This window comes from Nycticebus coucang, chromosome 5, assembly GCF_027406575.1.
Source record: "Nycticebus coucang isolate mNycCou1 chromosome 5, mNycCou1.pri, whole genome shotgun sequence".
In the NCBI taxonomy this organism is placed as follows: domain Eukaryota; kingdom Metazoa; phylum Chordata; class Mammalia; order Primates; family Lorisidae; genus Nycticebus; species Nycticebus coucang.
This window is the reverse complement of record NC_069784.1, coordinates 34,473,205-34,496,035: the sequence shown is the minus strand read 5'-3', so window position 1 is coordinate 34,496,035 and position 22,831 is coordinate 34,473,205.

Genomic DNA, 22,831 nt, shown 5'->3' with positions numbered 1-22,831 from the left:
CTACTAATAAGCATCAACTAGTAATCATTTGACTGTAATCTTGGAAAAATACATAGCCAGCTATTGAACAAGAAGTAATTTGAAACTGCACTCTTTTTGTACAAATGACTTTAAAATGGCAGATCTTTTTAGTACTATAGCTGTATAACTTGGTGTCATTAAAATAACTTGAAACCTGTTTTTCTTGGCATCACTCCTTTTGTAAATGAACTCCATACACTAGAAAGATTCCCACTATTGTTCAAAAACAAAATGCCCTTTTCACAATTTCATAACTCTGAATATCTTTCTTCCCCAAAGTCTCTTTTATTTATTTTTCAGAATGTCTATTTGCTACTTACTTATGTTAGATGAATCACAGATGTTATAACTCCTATTCACTCTCTCCAGACTCACTAAAGAGGGGTTATTCACCTCATTGTGTATTTCATGGCTTTGAACTCATGATTATTATGCAATGTAACTTGCTGTATTTTAATTATAACCATTTGATAGCTTCCCATATTAGATATGAATTATACCCTCTCAGAGAAAATCTTCTGGAGTATAATCAGTTTCTCAGTAAATATTTAATCAATAAATAAAAATATCCTATCTCCTTTATTTGAGAGACAGAATTAGGGAGGCTGATAATCAGGTTTTTAGTTCTAAGATGAGCAGCATAATACAGTTGCAGCTATTAAAAATGCGTAAATCTGTATCATATTAAGGAGTCTATTTCAATTAGTGTCTTCCAGATTTCAAGGTAAAAAGTTATTTTCAGGTTATTTCCAGAGGTAGGATTTATTAGTAAAGACAAACAAAATAAAGAAAAATATATCAAGTGTTACAGAGCCAGTTCTCATGAAGAACCAAAGCAATTGTCATTGCTATTTTAGATTTAACAGCAATTGTGGAGGCTCAGCAATAATTTCACTAGCTCAGCTGTAGCTCTGGAGACCCAATCAATTTATCAAATGGACGCCCAATGCTTACTTCTCTGACAACTCCATGACCTAGACGCTCTTACCTCTAAATTTTTCTAAATCTGCTTCCCTACATATTTCCTCTGCCATTACTCTTAGGTTTTCCCTAATCTGTCTCTGCATTGTCTGTGCTACTTTTGTATATCTAAACTCTAAATGTCCTAAAATAGTATATTAGTGAATTTTGTGATTAGACAAAATGCTTGTTGTAGGTCATAGTATAGGCTACAAGATATTTTGCATGTACCCTATAGATAATTCTGTTTACCATATTATCACCACTAATCCAATCAACTTTGATTACTTATAGCAAGTAATATGGCAAATAATTTAAGCACTAAGTAGGCAAAAAAAAGAAAGAAAATGCCTATATGCATATCTTAGAATCATTGAACATAGCATGTGTCCTGTGTAACATCTCATAGAATGTAAATGATTAGGAATAAAAACTTGAAATGTAAGTTCCATCACCAAGTTTAAAGGGAGTGGAATCAGTAGAATATGATCTAAACCAGACAGATTCAAAATGAGCTAAAAATCAAAGATTTGAGTAGGAGCAAAATGAAGGGGTCATTGAAAACCTAATAGGAAGAAGAAAGAACCCAGCCTATTATTTTATTGATGTCCAAGAGCAAATAGCTTGAGTGGGTTATGTTTATTTAAAAGCACAAGGTTTGAAGAAAATTGTATCTATAATAAAATCTTGAGGTGTTTGGGGTATTCATTGCATTTACGATGTCATTGCTACAGGATGTTTTCAGTAACTAGATCTAGGAAATGTCTATATATGTACATAAAAGTAGGTTCATGTTTATATGCCACCTCAGTATTTAAGGTTATTGGTTTGTTATTGATTTATATTTCTGACTGAATATAATAAATGAATCTGATTGAGTTCTTGTTTAAACCCAAAGTATAAATAACAAGATTAAGAAAAAATGGACAAAATCGAATATGTGTTATATTAGAAAACTTAATTTTTGTACAGAGAGGTTCTGCAACTATGAAGCTAAATAACACAGTTAATGTTCCTTAACAGTCATCCCAAGAATTGCCCATTTTCCTAAGTACTAGATGTCTTATAAAACCTTTGCCCATGACAAACATCCTAGAAAACCTACATACCTCATTGGTGAATATCACTGTGGTCACCTTCAAAGTCCTCCAAAGTACTCCCTGAGCACTGATGCCAGCACCTAGTCCACCCTTCAGAGCATTTTTTCTAGGATGAGTTCCCAATCTTAATTGTCTGACCTCAGGTGATAATGAACATATGTTTATGTTAAAGAATGTTTCCATTTGGAGAGATGCACGCTAAAGTATTAAAGGGTATATGGTTTTGATGTCTACATAACAGCTTTCAAATGAACCAACAAAGATGATATGTAAATAGATATAAAAATATAATTAAGTCTTGTAATAATTATCCAACTACATCATTCTACTTATTTCTTCTCCTATGTCTCTGAATCTTTACGTTATGTAATTGAGAGGGAAAACAAAGTTGAAAAAAAAGACTAGTTGCTTTTCATGACAATATTTTATGAAGAAACTTTTCTGGTATTTAAGACACAGTGTAAGTTTATAAATACATGGGAAGAAATAAAAATAGAGCTGTTGTTCTGATTTCATCACATTTTGTAGAAGTTTGGGTAATTCTATTATTCATTGTAAATATTAAACATTTATTTTCTTTTAGAATGTCATTAGCACTAATGTTTTAATGTCTTCATAATTCTCTGAAATCCTTATATGAGAAATGCTTTCCAATTGAAAAGTACTATTGTAATGATCATTATTACTAACCTTATATGGTACTTTATACTTGAAAGTGCTTAGCAGCCATTTTTTAGCCATTATTAACATCTTTTCCAGAGTGCACTTCAGATTGATTAACCGCATTCTGACCTTACTATTCAATTTATGTCCATGTTTTTCCTCCATGTTCAGTTACAATTTATTTTCTAAGCCTTCAAATTGTTTTTTTAAACCCAGATATTATCAAAAATTATCTTTAAGATAAAAGTACTTTCAAGTAATTCCATTTCTTTCTCTAACAGATTTTAGAAGGATAGTTATTATTTTTACTTGAAGCAATAGTTCCTTAGAAGTAATACAATTCAATCTGTGAGGAAAATTGCCACATTGTATTCACATTTTACTCATATCACTCATATTCATTGCCTCTTCAGTTGGTGGGTTTAGTTTATTTATTTATTGTTAAGTCCTAGGTTACTGTTTTTACTGAGAGTTAAAGTATAAAAAAGCAAAGTATCTGTAAGAAAGTTGGGTGTAATTCTTGAATCCACATCACTTGACCATAGGTCCCTTAATTAACCTTGATGGGTCTCTTTTTTTATCTATAAAAAGGGAGAAATCACTATTTTAAATTTTTTGTGAATATCTAATGAAGTGTCATTATAATTTATTTGTTACAATTTCTGACATATGATTCTTCATAAGTTAGGACACAATTTACTATCTGTAAAGTCTTGGTTTCAAGCCATTCAAACTTGTGGTAGGGTGATTTTTATAAATCAAAAATTGAGGTTATCACCTTTATTGCTTAATCTTAGAATAAAGTTCCATTTTCTTTTTAGGACAATACCCATGGTCTAAATAGTCTAATGTGAATATCATGTTCTACCATTTCTACTTATGTTCATTTGTTTTCAAGGGATGCTGAAACCATGAAACTAAATAACCCTGGCAATGTTCCTTGACAGTCATCCCAAGAACTGCTCATTTTCCTAAGTCCTAGATGTCTTATGAAAGATTTGCTTGCACATGACAAGAGTGCAGAATGCCCAAAGTGTTCTTAGCAAAACCCTATTTATTCAACAAAATTTAACTAAAATGTCATCTTTAGCTAGAACTTTCCTTGATAACTTTTCCTTCCATTACGCTCTCATAGCCTCCTGTTGCTGTCATTTCTATGTCTGTCTGTCTTTCTTCCCTTTCCCATTCTCTTCCTTTAACTGTGAGCTTCTAAATGACTGAGACTATGTTATGCAGAACATTATTTACTATTTATTGCAGTAGTTGTCAATAGGCAATTTTCCCAGTATTTATCCAAAGAGTATAATTTAAGTAGCAATACTAGATTCTTATTATCTCTAAATTTCTCCTTCATCAGTTTTAAATGATGCTATTTTTCCCTATTTTTACCTGAAATTTCGAATCATAGGGTTATTAACCAATATGGTGGCACTTTCTTAACTAGTTTGAAATGTGCAACATGGTGCTACAAGGTCTATTTCATTTCTAATGTTTTTCCATAATAAATTAGTTTATTATATCAGCCATTGTGACCTGAGGGGATACAGAGAAACTATATCTAAGTTTGGATTAAGATGCAGGGAAAATAATAGTTAGGAATATAATCTATAAGAGAAAGCACTCCCACCGGGAGCCATAAGTACAAGCAGCAGTGAGACTGCAAACCAGAAAGGCCTTACCTGTGAACTGTTTTGGTGTTTTGGGACTTGACACTCAGTTGAACTGCCTTTAGGGAGAGCTTGAGCAGGAGTGCGGAGAACTTTGGGCATTGCCTAGGGCCCCAGACTGAGCCGCTGAGCCGGACGGAGCTAATAGTGTTTGGCTGTGGGCCGCAGGGAGTCATTGTGAGAGAACTGCCCCAGCGAGCTCTGCCCTCAAGGTTGCAGAGCAAGGATTGAGTGGGAGCTAGTAACCTAGTGACTGAGCAGCCTAAAGGTGGGGACTGAGCTACCTTACAGCCTTAACCCTCAGGGACAGAGTGAGACCGGTTTTGACACACTGGAACCTCCGGCTGTTGCCGTGGGTAGAGTGCAGTGGCGTCACAGCTCATAGCACCCTCAAAATCCTGGGCTTGGCACCACCTGGACCTCCATAAGCACTGCACCACGACCCCCCAACCCAAGACCGGGTCTCCACATGCCCTAACCAGGAAGCGGGAGCTGTGTAACCATGCGTCCTCCCTCCTATATCCTTCCTGCCTCCACACCAGCCCGCTTTTCTGGCCAGGGACTGTGGTAGATGCATGCCCTCTGGAGCCCTCCCTGCCTCTGCACAGAGCCCTTCTCCTGGCCAGAGACATCTGGAGCTTTGGGCTCTCTGTGCCAAAGTCACTTGGGCAACAGGCACTCCCAGAAAACGTGCGCACCACCTCCCGCCCTGTTGCTGGATCCAGGTGTGTCACACTCCGGAGCTGCTGCCACAACCAGAACTCACTGGCTGAGGCAGCCCCAGAGGAACTACATAGGGCCATTCCCTACAAAGATCCAGCAACAATACAGTGATCCCACTGGGGTCTAATCTTGGAAAGACACCTCTCCAACTCTGAGGATGGCCAGAGGCAACGGTGAAAAACAATCATGAGGTGAAATCAACAGAAAAACTCTGGCAATATGAATAGTCAGAGTAGATCAACTCCCCCAAGGATCAATGGGGCAGACACAGCATAAGATCGCATGCACAAACAAATAGCTGAGATGTCAGAAATTGAATTCAGAATCTGGATAGCAAATAAGATCGGATTAGAATTCCAAGAAGTAACCCAAAAGATATCTCAAGAATTTAATGAATTCAAAGACCGAATGACAAAAGATTTTGATACAGTGAGACAAGAAGTTGCAGCCCTCAAAAATCTGAGAAACACAGTAGAATCCCTCAGTAACAGAATGGAACAAGCAGAAGAAAGGATTTCTGACACTGAAGACAAAGCTTTCAAACACTCCCAAACTCTCAAAGAGGAAGAGAAATGGAGGGCAAAAACAGATCACTCACTCAGAGAGCTCTGGGATAATTTGAAGAAAACCAATATTTGTCTTATAGGGATCCCCAAAAGCGATGAAGTGGCTTCACAAGGCACAGAGTCTCTTCTTCATGAGATTATGAACGAGAACTTTCCAGACATGCCAAGAGATTCTGAAATTCAGAGAGCAGACAGTTTCAGAACTCCAGCACGACTCAACCCAAATAAGACATCCCCCAGACACATCATAATCAACTTCACTAAAGTTAATATGAAGGAGAGAATTCTGAAAGCAGCTAGACGAACAAAAACCATCACCCAAAGGCAAAAACATTAGAATAACTACAGATCTCTCTGATGAAACCTTTCAAGCCAGAAGAGGATGGTCATTGACTTTTAATCTCCTAAAACAAAATAGCTTTCAACCCAGGATCCTGTACCCAGCTAAACTGAGTTTCATTTATGACGGAGAAATTAAATACTTCAATGACATTCACATGTTGAAGAAATTTGCCATAACTAAACCAGCTCTCCAGGATATTCTCACATTATCCTCCATAAAGACCAGCATAATTCATCACCACAAAAGTAAACCCACCCAGAAAATTTTGATCAAATTCCAACTTCCACAGTTGAAAAAGGATTAAAAATGTCCTCTGGACTCTCAAAAGCTTATCAATATTCTCAATTAATGTGAATGGTTTAAATTGTCCTCTAAAGAGGCACAGGTTGGCTGACTGGATACAAAAACTCAAGCCAGATATCTGCTGCATACAAGAATCACATCTTACATTAAAAGACAAATTTAGACTCAAGGTAAAGGGATGGTCATCTATACTCCAGGCAAATAGAAAGCAGAAAAAAGAAGGTGTTACAATACCATTCGCAGACACAATAGGTTTTAAACCAACTGAAATAAGAAAGGATAAGGATGGGGTGGCGCCTGTGGCTCAGTGAGTAGGGCGCCGGCCCCATATGCCGAGGGTGGCAGGTTCAAACCCAGCCCCAGCCAAACTGCAACAACCAAAAAAATAGCTGGGCCTTGTGGCGGGCGCCTGTAGTCCCAGCTGCTCGGGAGGCTGAGGCAAGAGAATCGCATAAGCCCAAGAGTTAGAGGTTGCTGTGAGCCATGTGACGCCACGACACTCTACCCCAGGGTGGTACAGTGAAACTCTGTCTCTACAAAAAAAAAAAAGGATAAGGATGGACACTTCATATTTGTTAAAGGTAATACTCAATATGATGAGATTTCAATTATTAATATTTATGCACCCAACCAGAAAGCAACTCAATTTATAAGAGAAACTCTAACAGGCATGAGCAACTTGATTTCCTCCAGTTCCATAGTAGTTGGAGATTTTAACATCCCTTTGGCAGTGCTGGATAGATCCTCCAAAAAGAAGCTAAGCAAAGAAATTTTAGATTTAAACTCAACCATTCAACATCTGGACTTAACAGACATCTACAGAACATTTCATCCCAACAAAACTGAATACACATTCTTCTCATCAGCCCATGGAACATACTCCAGAATCGACCACATCCTGAGCCACAAATCTAATCTCAGCAAATTTAAAAAAATAGAAATTATTCCTTGCATCTTCTCAGACCATCATGGAATACAAGTTGAATTCAGTAACAACAGGAACCTGCATACCCATACAAAAACATGGAAGCTAAACAACCTCATGCTGAAGGATAGATGGGTTATAGATGAGATTAAGAAGGAAATCACCAAATTTTTGGAAGAAAACAACAATCAAGACACGAATTACCAGAACCTTTGGGATACTGCAAAGGCAGTCCTAACAGGGAAATTTATAGCACTGCAAGCCTTCCTCAAGAAAACAGAAAGAGAGGAAGTTAATTACTTAATGGGACATTGCTCTTTAACATTGTAATGGAAGTTTTAGCCATTACAATCATGGAAGAAAAGGCAATCAAGGGTATCCACATAGAGTCAAGCAGCTGGAGAAGGAAGAACACTCCAACAACAAACCCAGCAGAAGAAAAGAAATTACCAAAATCAGAGCAGAACTAAATTAAATTGAAAACAAAAGAATTATACAACAGATCGATAAATCCAAAAGTTGGTTTTTTGAAAAGATCAATAAAATAGATAAACCTTTGGCCAACCTAACCAGGAAAAAAAGAGTAAAATCTCTAATTTCATCAATCAGAAATGGTAATGATGAACTAACAACAGACCCCTCAGAAATTCAAAAAATCCTTAATGAATATTACAAGAAACTCTACTCTCAGAAATATGAAATCTGAAAGAAATCGACCAATACCTGGCAGTATGCCACCTACCAAGACTTAGCCAGAATGAAGTGGAAATGTTGAACAGGCCTATATCAGTTCTGAAAGAGCATCAACTATACAAAATCTCCCTAAAAAGAAAAGCCCAGGACCAGAAGGATTTATGTCAGAATTGTACCAAACCTTTAAAGAAGAACTAGTACCTATATTACTAAACCTCTTCCAAAACATAGAAAAAGAAGGAATATTACCCAACACATTCTACAAAGCAAACATCACCTTGATCCCTAAACCAGGGAAAGACCCAACAAGAAAAGAAAATTATAGACCAATATCACTAATTAAATATTGATGCTAAAATACTCAACAAGATCCTAACAAACAGAATCCAACAACACATCAAAAAAATTATTCATCATGACCAAGGGGGATTTATCCCAGGGTCTCAAGGCTGGCTCAACATACCTAAATCTATTAATGTAATTCAGCACATAAACAAACTAAAAAATAAGGACCATATGATTCTTTCAATTGATGCAGAAAAAGCTTTTGATAATATCCAGCATCCCTTCATGATCTGAACACTTAAGAAAATTGGTATAGAAGGGACATTTCTTAAACTAATAGAGGCCATCTACAGCAAACCCACAGCCAATATCGTATTGAATGGCGTTAATTGAAATCATTTCCAGATCAGGAACCAGGCAAGGTTGCCCATTGTCTCCATTGCACTTTAACATTGTAATGAAAGTTTCAGCCATTGCAATCAGGGAAGAAAAGGTGATCAAGGGTATCCACATAGGGTCAGAAGAGATCAAACTTTCACTTATCGCAGACGATATGATTGTATATCTGCAAAACTCTAGGGATTCTACTACAAAACTTTTAGAAGTGATCAAGGAATACAGCAATGTCTCAGGGTACAAAATCAACATCCATCAATCTGTAGTCTTTATATATACCAACAATAAGCCAAAAAAACAGTCAAGGACTCTATTCCTTTCACAGTAGTGCCAAAGAAGATGAAATATTTGGAAGTATACCTAAAAAAGGACGTGAAAGATCTCTGAAAAGAGAACTATGAAACTTTAAGAAAAGAAATAGCTGAAGATGTTAACAAATGGAAAAACATACCATGCTCATGGCTGGGAAGAATCAACATTGGTAAAATGTTTATACTACCCAAAGCAGTATATAATTTTAATGCAATTCCTATTAAACTGCATTGTAATATTTTAAAGATCTTGAAAAAATACTTTGTTTTATATGGAATCAGAAAAAACCTCAAATAGCCAAAACATTACTCAGCAATAAAAACACAGCAGGAGGAATCATGCTACCAGACCTGAGACTGTACTATAAATCAATAGTGATCAAAACAGCATGGTATTGGCACAAAATCAGAGAAGTAGATGTCTGGAACAGAATAGAGAACCAAGAGATGGATCCAGCTACTTACCGTTATTTGATCTTTGACAAGCCAATTAAAAACACTCAGTGGGGAAAAGATTCCCTATTTAACAAATGGTGCTGGGTGTACTGGCTGGCAACCTGTAGAAGATTGAAACTGGACCCACACCTTTCACCATTAACTAAGATAGACTCTCACTGGATAACAGATTTAAACTTAAGACATGAAACTATAAAAATACTTGAAGGAAGTGCAGGGAAAACTCTTGAAGGAATCAGCCTGGGTGAATATTTTATGAGGAGGACTCCCCAGGCAATTGAAGCAGTATCAAAAATACACTATTGGGACCTGATCAAACTAAAAAGCTTCTGCTCAGCCAAGAACATAGTAAGTAAAGCAAGCAGACAGCCCTCAGAATGGGAGAAAATATTTTCAGGTTATACCTCTGATACAGGTCTAATAACCAGAATCCACGGAGAACTCAAATGTATTAGCAAGAAAAGAACACGTGATCCCATTTCAGCATGGGTAGGGGATTTGAAGAGAAACTTCTCCAAAGAAGACAGACACATGATCTACAAGAGAATTTTGAGACTTCATGAACCCTTCAAACTTATGAATTATAGGTATCCTTAAAGAAGAATGTCCCAAAGAATAGAAGCCCTACTAGAAGATATCATAAATGAAAATTTCCCAAGTATTGCCACAGATTCCAACACACTCATTTTAAAGGGGGTATTTAACCCTGGGTCATCTCAACACAAACAGAACATCTCTAAGACATATTATAATGAAGCTGTCAAAAATCAAGATGAAAGAGAAAATTCTTCAAGTGTCCAGGAGTAAGTACCAGTTGACATACAGGATCAGCTCCACCAGTGACCGGGGACTTTTCAGTGCTGAAACTTTCCAAACCCCAAGAGAATAGTACCCTAAGTTAACCTTCTTAAACAAAACAATTTTCCGCCCAAAAATTCTATATCCAGCTAACCTAAGGTTCAAAATCAATGGAGAATTAAAATATTTTACTGATAGGCAAACATTGAGGAAATTTGCCACAATAAGATCAGGTCTACATAGGGCCAGGCATGGTGGTAATCCTAGCACTCTGGGAGGCTGAGGCTGGTGGATTGCCTGAGCTCACAGGTTCAAAACCAGCCTGAGCCAGAGTGAGACCACATCTCTAAAAATAGCTGGGTGTTGTGGCAGGCACCTATGGTCCCAGCTACAAGAGAGGCTGAGGCAAGAGGATCACTTGAGCCTAAGTGTTGGAGATTGCTGTGAGCTATGATGTTATGGCACTCTACTGAAGTCAACAAAGTGTGACTCTGTCTCAAAAAAAAAAAAAAAAAATGTACTCTACAGAAATACTTAGCTGACTATTACAATGGACCACCAGAAAAGTAAACACCCAGAAATTAAAAGACAAAACTTAGCTTCCACAATAGCACACAGCATAAAACTAAGCAATGGACTTTAACAAAATAAGATAAATAGAACTCCACCAATTCTCTCATAAATATTAATGGCTTGACTTTCCCACTGAAGAGGCACAAGGTGGCTCATTGCATTAAAAAGCACAATCCATCTATATACTGTCTCCCTGAAACACACCTAAATTCAAAAGACGAAATAAGACTCCAGGTATAGGTTGGAAAACAGGCAAATAGAAATCAGAAGAAAAGAGGGGTCACAATCTTATTTTCAGATATGAGTGGCTTTAAAGCAACTAAAGGTAAGAAAGACAAGGATGGCCATATCTTACTAATCAAGGAAACAATAAAAAAGTGGACATTGCAACTCTAAATAATTGTGGACCAACTTAAATGCTCCAAGATTTATGAAACGTACCTTGATTGGTCTGAGCAATATGATATCCCATAACACTGTAATAGCTGAGGAGTTTAACACCCCTCTAACATACTGGGCAGATCCTCTAAAGAGAAACTAAACAAAGATATCAGAGACATAAACATGACACTAGAACAAATGGGCTTAATAGAAATATACAGAACACAACATTCCAAAGCCAAGGAATATACTTTCTTCTCATCAGCCCATGGAACACACTCCAAAATGACCATATCCTGGAATACAAATCACAACTGAAAAAAATTAAAATAATTGAAGTTATACTTTGTGTCTTTTCAGACAACAAGGCAAATAAGTTAGGACTCATCCCAAGAAAATTTTTATCCCCACACAAAGGAATGGAAATGAAACAACCTTATGCTGAATGACAGCTGGTATCAAAGAAGAGGTAAGGGAGGAAATTATTAAATTCCTCAAACATAACAACAATAATGTGACAAGCTATCAAAACCTGTGGGACACTGCAAAAACAATCCTATGAGGGAAATTTATCACATTAGATGCCTACATTGGAAAACTGAAAGAGAGCACATGAACTACCTAATGAATACTCTTAAGGAAATGGAAATGGACCAATACTTGAAATCACATAGCCTCCCTAGATTTAACCTAGAAAAAATAGATTTCTAGAACAGACCAATATCAAACACTGAAATTGAAGAAACAATTAAAATGTCTTCCAAAAAAAAAAGGCCCTGGACCAGATGGCTTCACACAAGAATTCTATCAAGCCATCAAAGAGCTTGCACCTATACTACAGAACCTATTTCAAAATATTGAGAAGGAAAGTCCTTCCCCCAACATATTCTATGAAGCAAACATCATCCTGATTCTAAAACTCAGAAAGGTCCATCTAAAAAGAACCACAGACCAATTTCACTCATGAATAGTGATGGATGCAGAAATTCTCAATACAATCTTAGGTAATTGATTGTAGATACACCTTTAAAAAATTATACATCACGATCAGGTAGGCTTCATCAAGGGATGCAAGCAAAAACAGTAGAAGCAAAAACAAAGGCCATATGATCCTCTCAATAGATGCAGAAACAGCACTTGAAAATATTCAGCATCCTTTTCTAACAAGAACACTTAAGAAGATAATTTATAGGTGACACATTTATCAAAATGATTGAAGCCATCTATGAAAAACCCATAGCAAACATCATACTGAATGGAGTAAAACTGAAACCTTTTCCACTTAGAACTGGAACCACTCGTAGCGATGTCTACTATTGCTACTATTTGTTAACATAATTCTAGAAGTTCTAGCCAATGTAATCAGGCAAGAGATGGACATAATTGGCATCCAAATATAGGTCATGGAATTCAAACTCTCCCTCTTTGCTGATGATAATATCATATACTTAGAAAATCCCAGAAACTCAACTATAAAATTCCTGGAAGTGATCAATAAATACAGTAAAGTCTCAGGGTATAAAATTAATGTCCACAAATCAGTAGCCTTTATGTGCCAATAACAGCCAAGTTGGGAAACAAATCAAGGACACAATTCCCTTCACCATAGCTTCAAAGAAAAAGAAATACTTAGGAATATACCTAACAAAGAGGTGAAAAATCTTTACAGAGAGAATTGTGAAACCCTAAGACAAGAAATATCAGAAGACATTAACAAATGGAAGAACATGCCATGCTCTTAGTTGGGAAGCATCAACACTGTCAGAATGTCTATTCTACCCAAAGCAATCTAAGGATTCAATGCAATCCCTATTAAAATTCTGAAATTATACTTTGAAAAACTTGAAATAATAGTACTTCATTTTGTACGGTGCTAGAAAAAAAACCCATAGAGCCAAGGCAATTCTTAGTTACAAAAATAAAGCTGGAGGCATCACTCTACCAGACTTCAGGTCATATTACAAGTCCACAGTTAATCAAAACAACATTGTATTGACACAAAAATAGAGACATTAACCGATGGAACAGAATAGAGAACCAAGGGATGAAACCAGTCTTTGTCTTTGATAAACCAAACAAAAGCATATAGTGAAAAGAAGAATCCCTGTTCAACAAAAATGGTGCTAGGATAACTGGATAACCACATTTAAAAGACTGAAACTGGACCCACACCTTTCACCACTTACAAAAATTAACTCATGATGGATAAAATATTTAAATCTAAGACATGAAATGATAAAAATCTTAGAAAAAAGTATGGGAAGAACTCTTGACATTGGACTAGAAAAGGGTTTTATGAAGAAGATTCTGTGGCAATGCAACAACAATAAAAATTAAAAAATGAGACTCACTTGAGCTGAAAAGCTTTTGCACAGCTAAGGACACAATAGTTAAAGCAAATAGACAATCTTCAGAATGGGAAGTAATACTTTCATGTTATGAATCTGACAAAGAGTTAATAACTAGACTCTACAGAGAATTCAAATTAATCAACAGAAAAAGAACAGACAATCCCATTTATCACTGGGCAAAACACATGAATAGAACCTTCTCTGAGGAAGACAAATGGCTAACAAACATATGAAAAAGTGCTCATCATCCCTAATCATCAGAAAAATGTAAATCAAAACCACCCTGATATATCACCTAGCCACGGTGAGAATAGTCCACATCACAAAGTCCCAAAGTTGCAGATGCTGGTGTGTATATGGAGAGAAGGGAACACTTTTTCACTGTAGGACTATAAACACATATAGCCTCTAAGGAAAGAAACATGGAGAATCCTCAAAGAACTCAAGTTAGACTACCTTATGACCCTGTAATCCCACTAGGCTTCTACCCAGAAGAAAGAAAATCATTTTATCATAAGGACATTTGCACTAGACTATTTATTGCAGCTCCATTTACATTTGCCAAGAGGTGGAAACAACCTGGATTCCCACCAGCCCAGGACTGGATTAACAAAATGTGGTATATGTATACCATGGAATACTATTCAGCCATAAAAAATCTGGAGACTTTACATCTTTTGTATTAATATGGATGGAGTTGAAGCACATTCTTCTCAGTAAAGTATCACAAGAATGGAAAAACAAGTATTCAATGTACTCAATACTAATAGGAAGCCAGTAGATGAACTAATACACGCCCACGTAAGAGTAAAACTTAATTCAATTTCAGTTAGTAGAAGGTGAACAAGGAGGGGAAAAACAGAGAAGGGAGGGGATCGGTGTGCGCCCACTGAACGGGCATAATGTACAGGTATATGGCACAGGTGCTGGGGGCAGAGCAGCACCACAAGGGGGACTCTAACGAATGCAAACATTGTAAGCTAGTTGTTTATACCCTCACATTAACCTGAAAAAAAAAAAATTACAAACAGGACTGTCATGGGAAGCAAATGTTTTTATTCCCAAATTTTTAAAATACTATGTACGGCAGGATATTTTCGGTAATGTGACTATTCTTCCACATTACTTTTTACCATAGGTTATTACCGTTTACTTTCCAGCTATCTAGCTTCATCCACCTTCTGGCAATTTTTACAGTTGTTCTTAAAACCCTAGAAACATATGTCCTATTCATTTTATTTTCTTTATTATGAAGACATGTGATAATATCCTTTTAGAAATGGCCAGATTGTTCTTTTCAAAAAGACCCAATCACAGCAATCCCTTCCAATGCACTAGCCAATTACGTTTACTGAGACTACAGCATACCAAGAATGTTTTGTGGGTATATAAGTTTTCATTTCAGCTAAGAAAATTCAAGCCTTATATAAAGAGTATTTCATTAACCTTCTGTGTTTCTCTATGATGAAAAAAAATGAAAATTATTATCTGAAATTTTCAGTTTAGGTAATAACAGCAGAAATTACATTACTTGCCTCAGGGCACAGCATGAATCAGGATGGAGACACTCAGATAATCTTAGACATGTATAAAAGAAAACTACATAGTGTTTTTAAATCCTTACTAGGAAATTATGAATAAATTCAGATAATATGTTACTATGTTAAAGTATACTAATTTACAGTAATAACTTTAGCTAACATTTTTTGAAGACAATTACAGCAATTCTTTAAAATTCAAAAATTTCTTTTTTTGTTCTCCACCCAAGATTTTATTGATGAACAAATATTGTTTAAATTAAAAATAATGCTGTATTAACTCCATATTTGATGTGTTGTTGGTGAATCCTTCCTTTGAGTACTCTTACGTTCAAGTCTATCTAATTAACTGGTGAGATTAGCAGGTACCAATCAGTCTACTAAATCCTGAAGACCAAAATCTTAATAAGACCTGATTCCTTCCATGAGAACTTTATACTTAACTGGGAGGAACAGTACATACATAAAATAAAATCTGCTCTATTTCTGTATATACAAAATCCCTGTTTTAAACACACATGATGTCTTTCATAGAAAACTGCGAGAGTGTACTAACTGCCATTACCTCCAGCCATCCTTATCCACCATGTAATCTCTTCGCCCACTACTGCCAGTACCATCTATAAAATCCTGACCTGATTTTGTTACTCTGGATGGAAAAACCTTTGACAGGTTGTCATTACTTACAAAACACAGGTCCATCTCCTCAGCAAAAGATATGAGACCTTCCACCTGGGCACTTGCCTCTCCAACTTCTCCTCTATCATGTAATTACTTATTTTCTGTAGCTTGTATGTATCGTGTTATTCTGTATCTTTCCTGGTGCCTTTTTTTCTGAAATGCCCTTTCTGTATTTAGCCAACTCCCTTTGTTGGCTTCCTTCATGATTCAATTAGGGTTTATTTCTTCTTAAAAACCTTGCAAACTAAGGGTCTCGCCTTTGCATTTTCGTAATACACTGTGCTTCTCTTTAATTTACCATTTCTGTAACATATCTGCTTATATCATAGACAAAAATATAAAATCCTTGTGGTGAAGATGGTCAGGTGACTGTTGCCAATTTTTCCACCTATTCCGTGTCTCTTTCTTTTTTACATATTTTCTTGTGGGTAGGTTTCTGATTCAAATTAGATTCTAAGTTGCACTTTTATAAAATTTGAAAGCAAAGTAAAATGCCACCTCCGTATTTCTTTCATTATTTTGCTTTGGAAAGCAGGGAGTTTTTATGGAGTTGCCTTCCAGTGTCCAATATTCATCTTTGAAAGTATGGGAGTATAGCTTTTTCTAATATGTATTTATCATGTGCAACACAACTTTTTGAAGTATGTACACATTGTGGAATGGTTAATTTATCTAATTAACAAATGGAATACCCCACATAGTTTTATATATATATATATATATTTTTTTTTTTTTTCTTGAAACACAGTTTCACTCGGTTGCCCTGGGTAGAGTGCTGTGGCATCATCATAGCTCACAGCAACCTCAAACTCTTGGGCTCAAGTAATCCTCTTGCCTCAGCCTTCCAAGTAGCTGGGACTACAGGTGCCCACCTCTACATCCAGCTAGTGTTTTCTATTTTATTTATTTATTTATTTTGGTAGAGATGGGGTCTTGCTCTTGCTCAAGCTGGTTTTGAACTCTTGAGTTCAAGCAATTCACCTGCCTCAGCCTTCCAGAGTGCTAGGATTATAGGAATGAGCCACCAAACCTGGCCACAGTTAATCATTTCTGTGGTGAGACAACTCATCCGTGCTTTTTTCGTTTTTCAAGAATACAATATATCATCATTAATTCTAGTCACCTTGCTGTAAAATAGATCTCTTGAATTTATCCCTTCAAACTAACCATAATTATTGATTATTTTACCTTCACCTGCCCACCCTTTTTTCTTCCTCTCAGCACCCCAGCTCTGGCAACCACTCACTGTTCTCTTCTCTGCTTCCATGAGATCAATATGTTTGGATCCCACATATGAGTGAAATCATGCAGTATTTGTTTCAATGCCTGATTTAACTTACTTAACATTATGTTCTCTCCATTTTGTCGCAAATAAAAGGATTTTCTTCTTTTTTATGGCCAAATAGTATTTCACTGGGCATCTATGCCATGTTTTATCTACTTATCTGTGGATTAATAGTTTTTACAGAGGCAGAAGCCAGATTTCAAATTCCTGTGTGCAGCATCAGCTTCGCGGGATTAAAATATGGTTGCAAAGAATTATAACAGCTTTCATACCCCGAATTTCTGACGGTTCATATAGAGCTACAGCTGGGTGTGTTTGAACCCAAGCGTTCAAGGCAGTCTGTTCATGCTTTACCTTCCTGATCCTGGCAGAGTAATCTCCCTGGCAGGTCAGTTCTCCACTTTTCTGCTAATCATTTCAGGAGACTTGCTTAGAATCTTCTATTCCTCTATTTTCTTTAATATCTGTATAAGCACTTATATTAAAATTCCTTTTTTTGCGTAGAATACATAGAGATTTTCTGTACTGTGCCTTGAAAGAGTTTGCTGTACAAGGATGGGTTGCAGGCAAAGACATATTCTCATGGCCAGAAATGTTTGTTATCTAGCTCAAGTTTAAAGGCAGCCAGGATGAGAGTATGACAGGAGAATGAATGCTGGTGGTTCACAGAAGACAGAGTAAGTCAGTAACTTCTCCGGAATGAAATACCTTTCTGAATATAAGAGCTATTGTATGAGCTATTGTATGAAGCCTGACTAACATACCTTCCTCCAGGCAAAGACTGTCACTGCCATTGTAAAACCACAGCCGCTAGGATGGAGCCCGGGTGTGATCACGTGCTATGGAAGTGTATGGATCTGAGAAGAGTGAAGTGTTGTCTGGGTGAGGTTAAGTTATGCCTTGAATTACTTCATATTTAACCTAGATAACCACTTCAGTTAATATTTCAGACAAAAAAAAAACAGCATGTTTGGTGAAAGGGCTCTAAAAGATAAGACATTCTTTGAAATGCCAACTACTTTAGTGTAATATTTTCAGCAGTTTTTTGAAGGTGTGGTAAGAAATTACACTAGAAAAATGGAGGAAAACAATTCTAAATAACTTATGTCATTCTAAATTCACTACCATACAACTGTTTTATTATTTTTCCCAAAAATTTCTCACTGTGTTTTTTGATCAATTTTTAAAATCTCCTTGTCTATTATTCTTGACCCTACACCAGGAATAAAACTACAATAATATCATTAAACCAGCATCATTCATTTTAGAACGCTGATAATTTTTTCCCGCTGTCATATTTCAGCAATACAAGGCAAAACTATAATAATTTTCTTTTAAAATAAATCTAATTTGGCAATCATTTCTAATTTCTTTTATTTAGATAGAATGCCTATATCTATTTTGATTCTGTCCTCTAGATTATTAAATTAGAAAGGACCTCTTCCTTCCATGACTGATCTTTTCTCATATGTACCTTCACGGTGACTGTTTTTAAGCTCAGGGAATTAACTTGCACATATTTTCTTTCACCTGTTAATCACAGCATCCATCATTTACACAAACTAAAAGGCTGATCTAAATTTAAATAAAATTGCTTTTACAAAGTAACATGATTATTTTACAAAAAATCTAGGAGAGAATATTCTTCTTCTGCAAAGATGCAACAAAGCAAGTGAAGTATTGTAAGTTCCCAGGTTTTCTATATGTAGACACAGTACAAACCAAGACAAGCCCTCACAATTATGGCAGCAAATCATTCTTATCCAGAGAAGTAGTCCTTTGCTTGCAATTTTTGTTAGTAACAAAATGTATTCTTTAGATATAGGAATGATGAAACTTCAATATGCACTTTTCATGGAACTTATCACATTCAATCATCCATTCATTCAATAAATATCTCTGGCGTGGCTATTATGTGGTTGGAAAATATTCATGGAAAAAGTAAAGATTCTTGCCTGTGAGAAGTTAGACAATACGTAAAAGACATAATGAAATAAATTACTACTAATCTTTTAACTACTGGTTGGAATCAAGAGTTCTATTAAAAGTGTCTTAGTTTTGGGTGGCGCCTGTGGCTCAATTGGTAGGGCGCTGGCCCCATATACCGAGGGTGGCGGGTTCAAACCCGGCCCCGGCTGAACTGCAAACCAAAAAATAGCCGGGCGTTGTGGTGGGCGCCTGTAGTCCCAGCTACTCGGGAGGCTGAGGCAGGAGAATCGCTTAAGCCCAGGAGTTGGAGGTTGCTGTGAGCTGTGTGATGCCACGGCACTCTACCGAGGGCGATAAAGTGAGACTCTGTCTCTACAAAAAAAAAAAAAAGAAAAAGTGTCTTAGTTTTTAGAGCCTAAAATATGATATTCATTCCTAGTTGGAACTATAACTGCTCTTGGATGCTGACCTATAAAGTCAACATATAAGTAATATTCAAAGTAATGAGCAGAAGTTACAAAAAATAATGTCCCAGAACCAGAAGGGATCTACCAAAATTTATATTTCTTTCTTTTTTTTTTTTTTTTTTGTAGAGACAGAGTTTTCACTTTATGGCCCTCCGTAGAGTGCCATGGCATCACACAGCTCACAGCAACCTCCAACTCCTGGGCTCAAGCAATTATCTTGCCTCAGCCTCCCGAGCAGCCGGGACTACAGGCGCCCGCCACAACACCTGGCTATTTTTTTGTTGCAGTTCTGCTGGGGCTGGGTTTGAACCCGCCAACCTCGGTATTTCATCAGCAACTGCCAACTTTATCAGATATATTGGCCATGTATTAGGTTAACCCCAACACGTACATTACATTACTTAACAAAATACTTTTATAAAAACAAACCAGTCCAATTACTATAATTAATTTATGGATAAGGAAACCAAGATACAGAGGAAATTCCCACTTGCAGAGATAAAGAAGTAATTTGCCTGGGGTTAGAACCAAGGCTATCTACTCTAAGAGAGGCTAGTTTTAAATGTAAGTAGGATATAACAATACATCCATTTAAAAAAAAAAAAAAGAAAAAAAACTCTGCCAAACATAAAGAGACACTGGGAGCCATGAGACATAAAGGTAAAATGAAGTAAATGTCCCAGTGAAAATCTAAATGCTATTTAGAAGAAAGCAAGTCCTAGTCAAAGAAATCAAGATTCCTTTGGAAAGACCATTCTCATCTAGAGATGGGGCCTCGGACTAATTTGATGTGATGAGAAATATTTAATTTGTCTAATGAACCCTCCTTCCTCTTATTTCATGTTTATAAATCAACCTTCTCATTATTTTTGAAATCCCAAGTATGACATCCAGAAATAAGACATCAGCTATGTCAATGTATGTGTTAGGGTGTACATGAGATTTACAGTTCCTTTGAAATATTAAAGTGTGGCTCTAGTTTTATTCATCTGTCTTATAAGCTAGGGTAAAGACAAATAAGAATTCATGAGCTCTTTGAAGTACATAGCTCTGTGTTAACTATTTTACATATTCTAAATGTTTACTGCCATAAGCAATTGTGAATATATCTATTCTTTCAATTGTTGAATAAATAAAATTCTATAATTAAACTTCTAAATAACCCTATGAGTTAAGAGATTACTATACTAATTTTGCAGGTGAGCAAACTGAAATTTAAAAGGAATAGCTAACAAGCCTGTCAATGTGGAGAGCCAGAATGGGGTAGTTAGTCTGCAACCCAGGTAGATCAGATTCCAGACCCCAAACCATTGCTTTTGAAACTATAACACAATGGCTAATTATTGGTCTAATCATGGAAATTTAAGAATTTCTTTTTATTGAAATAGAAATGAATTTGCTATAAGTGCTTCATTAAATTTATCCTTCGAAAATATTTTCACCCAGTCTGCATATTTTTTGTCTCATGACATTGCCTTTTGCTAAGCAGAAGTTTTTACTTTCAAGGAAGTCCAGTTTATCGATTATTTCTTTCATGAATTGTGCCATGGTGCTGTATCTAGAAAGTCATTGGCAGAGTCAAGGTCATCTAGGTTTTCTGCTATGTTACCTTATAAGGGTTTTATAGTTTTCCATTGTATCTTTAGGTCTATAATTCATTTCTAGTTAATTTTGTAAAGAGTATAAAGTTGTATCCAGATTTATTTTTCCATTAGATTTCCAATTATTCCAGCAACTTTGCTGAAAAAAACTGTCCTTACTCCATTGCAACGCCTTTGCTCCTTTGTCGAAGATCGGTTCACCATATTTATGTGGGTCTATTTGTCTACTCTTTCACCAATATCATACTGCCTTGATTACTGCGGATTTACAGTAATTCCTGAAGTCTGATAATCTCAGTCTTCCAACTTTTTTTTTTTTGTAGACACAGAGTCTCACTTTATGGCCCTCGGTAGAGTGCCGTGGCATCACACAGCTCACAGCAACCTCCAACTCCTGGGCTTAAGCGATTCTCTTGCCTCAGCCTCCCAAGTAGCTGGGACTACAGGCACCAGCCACAACACCTGCCTATTTTTGGTTGTAGTTGTCATTGTTTAGCAGGCCTGGGCTGGGTTCAAACCCACCAGCTCTGGTGTATGTGGCCGACGTCCTAACCACTGAGCAACAGGCTCCAAGCCAGATCAAACTTTTTAAATAACTATCCTAAATCATGTCATACCCACCATACCCTGCCTAACTTTTCTGCACAGTGATTACCATAATTGATGGTTGCTTTATTTGTATCTATCTTTTCCTACTTCTTTTGGTTTTGGTCTATTTTTGTTTTTTTCTTGAGTTGTTTTGTTTTTATCCTTGTTTAGTGTTATATTCTCAGAGCTGAGAAAAAAGAATGTGAGACCCTATACTGACTATTACTGGCTCCACTGAGAGTAACCAACAGGGTCAGGCTTCTGAACCTGCACGGCTTGGGGGTATATTTATCACAAAGTTCAAATACCACACTGAGAAGGTTCTTGAGATATTGCTGGCTGGCCATCCTCTCTACTTCAGTGGTTGTGCTACAAGCAACTCTTCTTTCTAAACTTCCACAAATCTTCCTTTAAATGTTTACACACGAGGCCACCTTTTAAGGATTTTATTTAACGATAAATGCTATTAAACAATATCAGACTGTTCTGCTAGAATTTAGATTCATGTTACACATTTAATTCTCTGCCAGATATAACTTTCAAAAGAATTCAGATAAAACAAAGAACAGTAGGTATCACGGCAAGAAAAAGACATTTTTAAAAGACTTATTCTTTTGTCAGATCAGTGAAGTTCTCTGCGCTTGAAGGATGGAAAAAACTCACTGGCAGGTTCACATAACATTGCGGAAGAAAAACATGGGTTAAATAAAAAAGATAGTGATTAAAGAAAACTATTTTGTCAAATATCTTGATGCACTCTGTTTACTAGTTATATTCTGACTCACAAATGAAAGACCTGAAAAACGTATTTTGTCAGTGACACTATTGTGTTGAAAATTTTCATTTTGAAAATGTATTGCCCTAAGTTTGCTGAAACTTACATTTAAGAGTAACACAAAAACTGAAGTTTTCTCAATATAAATTTTGCACTGTACATTTTCTATTATTTTCCTGAAAGCACTATTACGAATTACCACAAATCTGGTTATTTAAAACAACTTACTCTCTAACATTTGTGACATCCAGAAATCTGAAATCAGTATTTCCGAGCCAAAATCAAAGTGTCAGCAGGGCCTCATGGCTTCTGAAGGCTTTGGGGAAAAATCAATCCCTTAGGTTTTCCAGCTTCTGGCATCTGGTATATTATGTCAATAAAAAGATCATTGCCCTGTTCCAAAGCCATGTATAATTTGACTGATTTGCCAATACTACTCCATAAATTATACT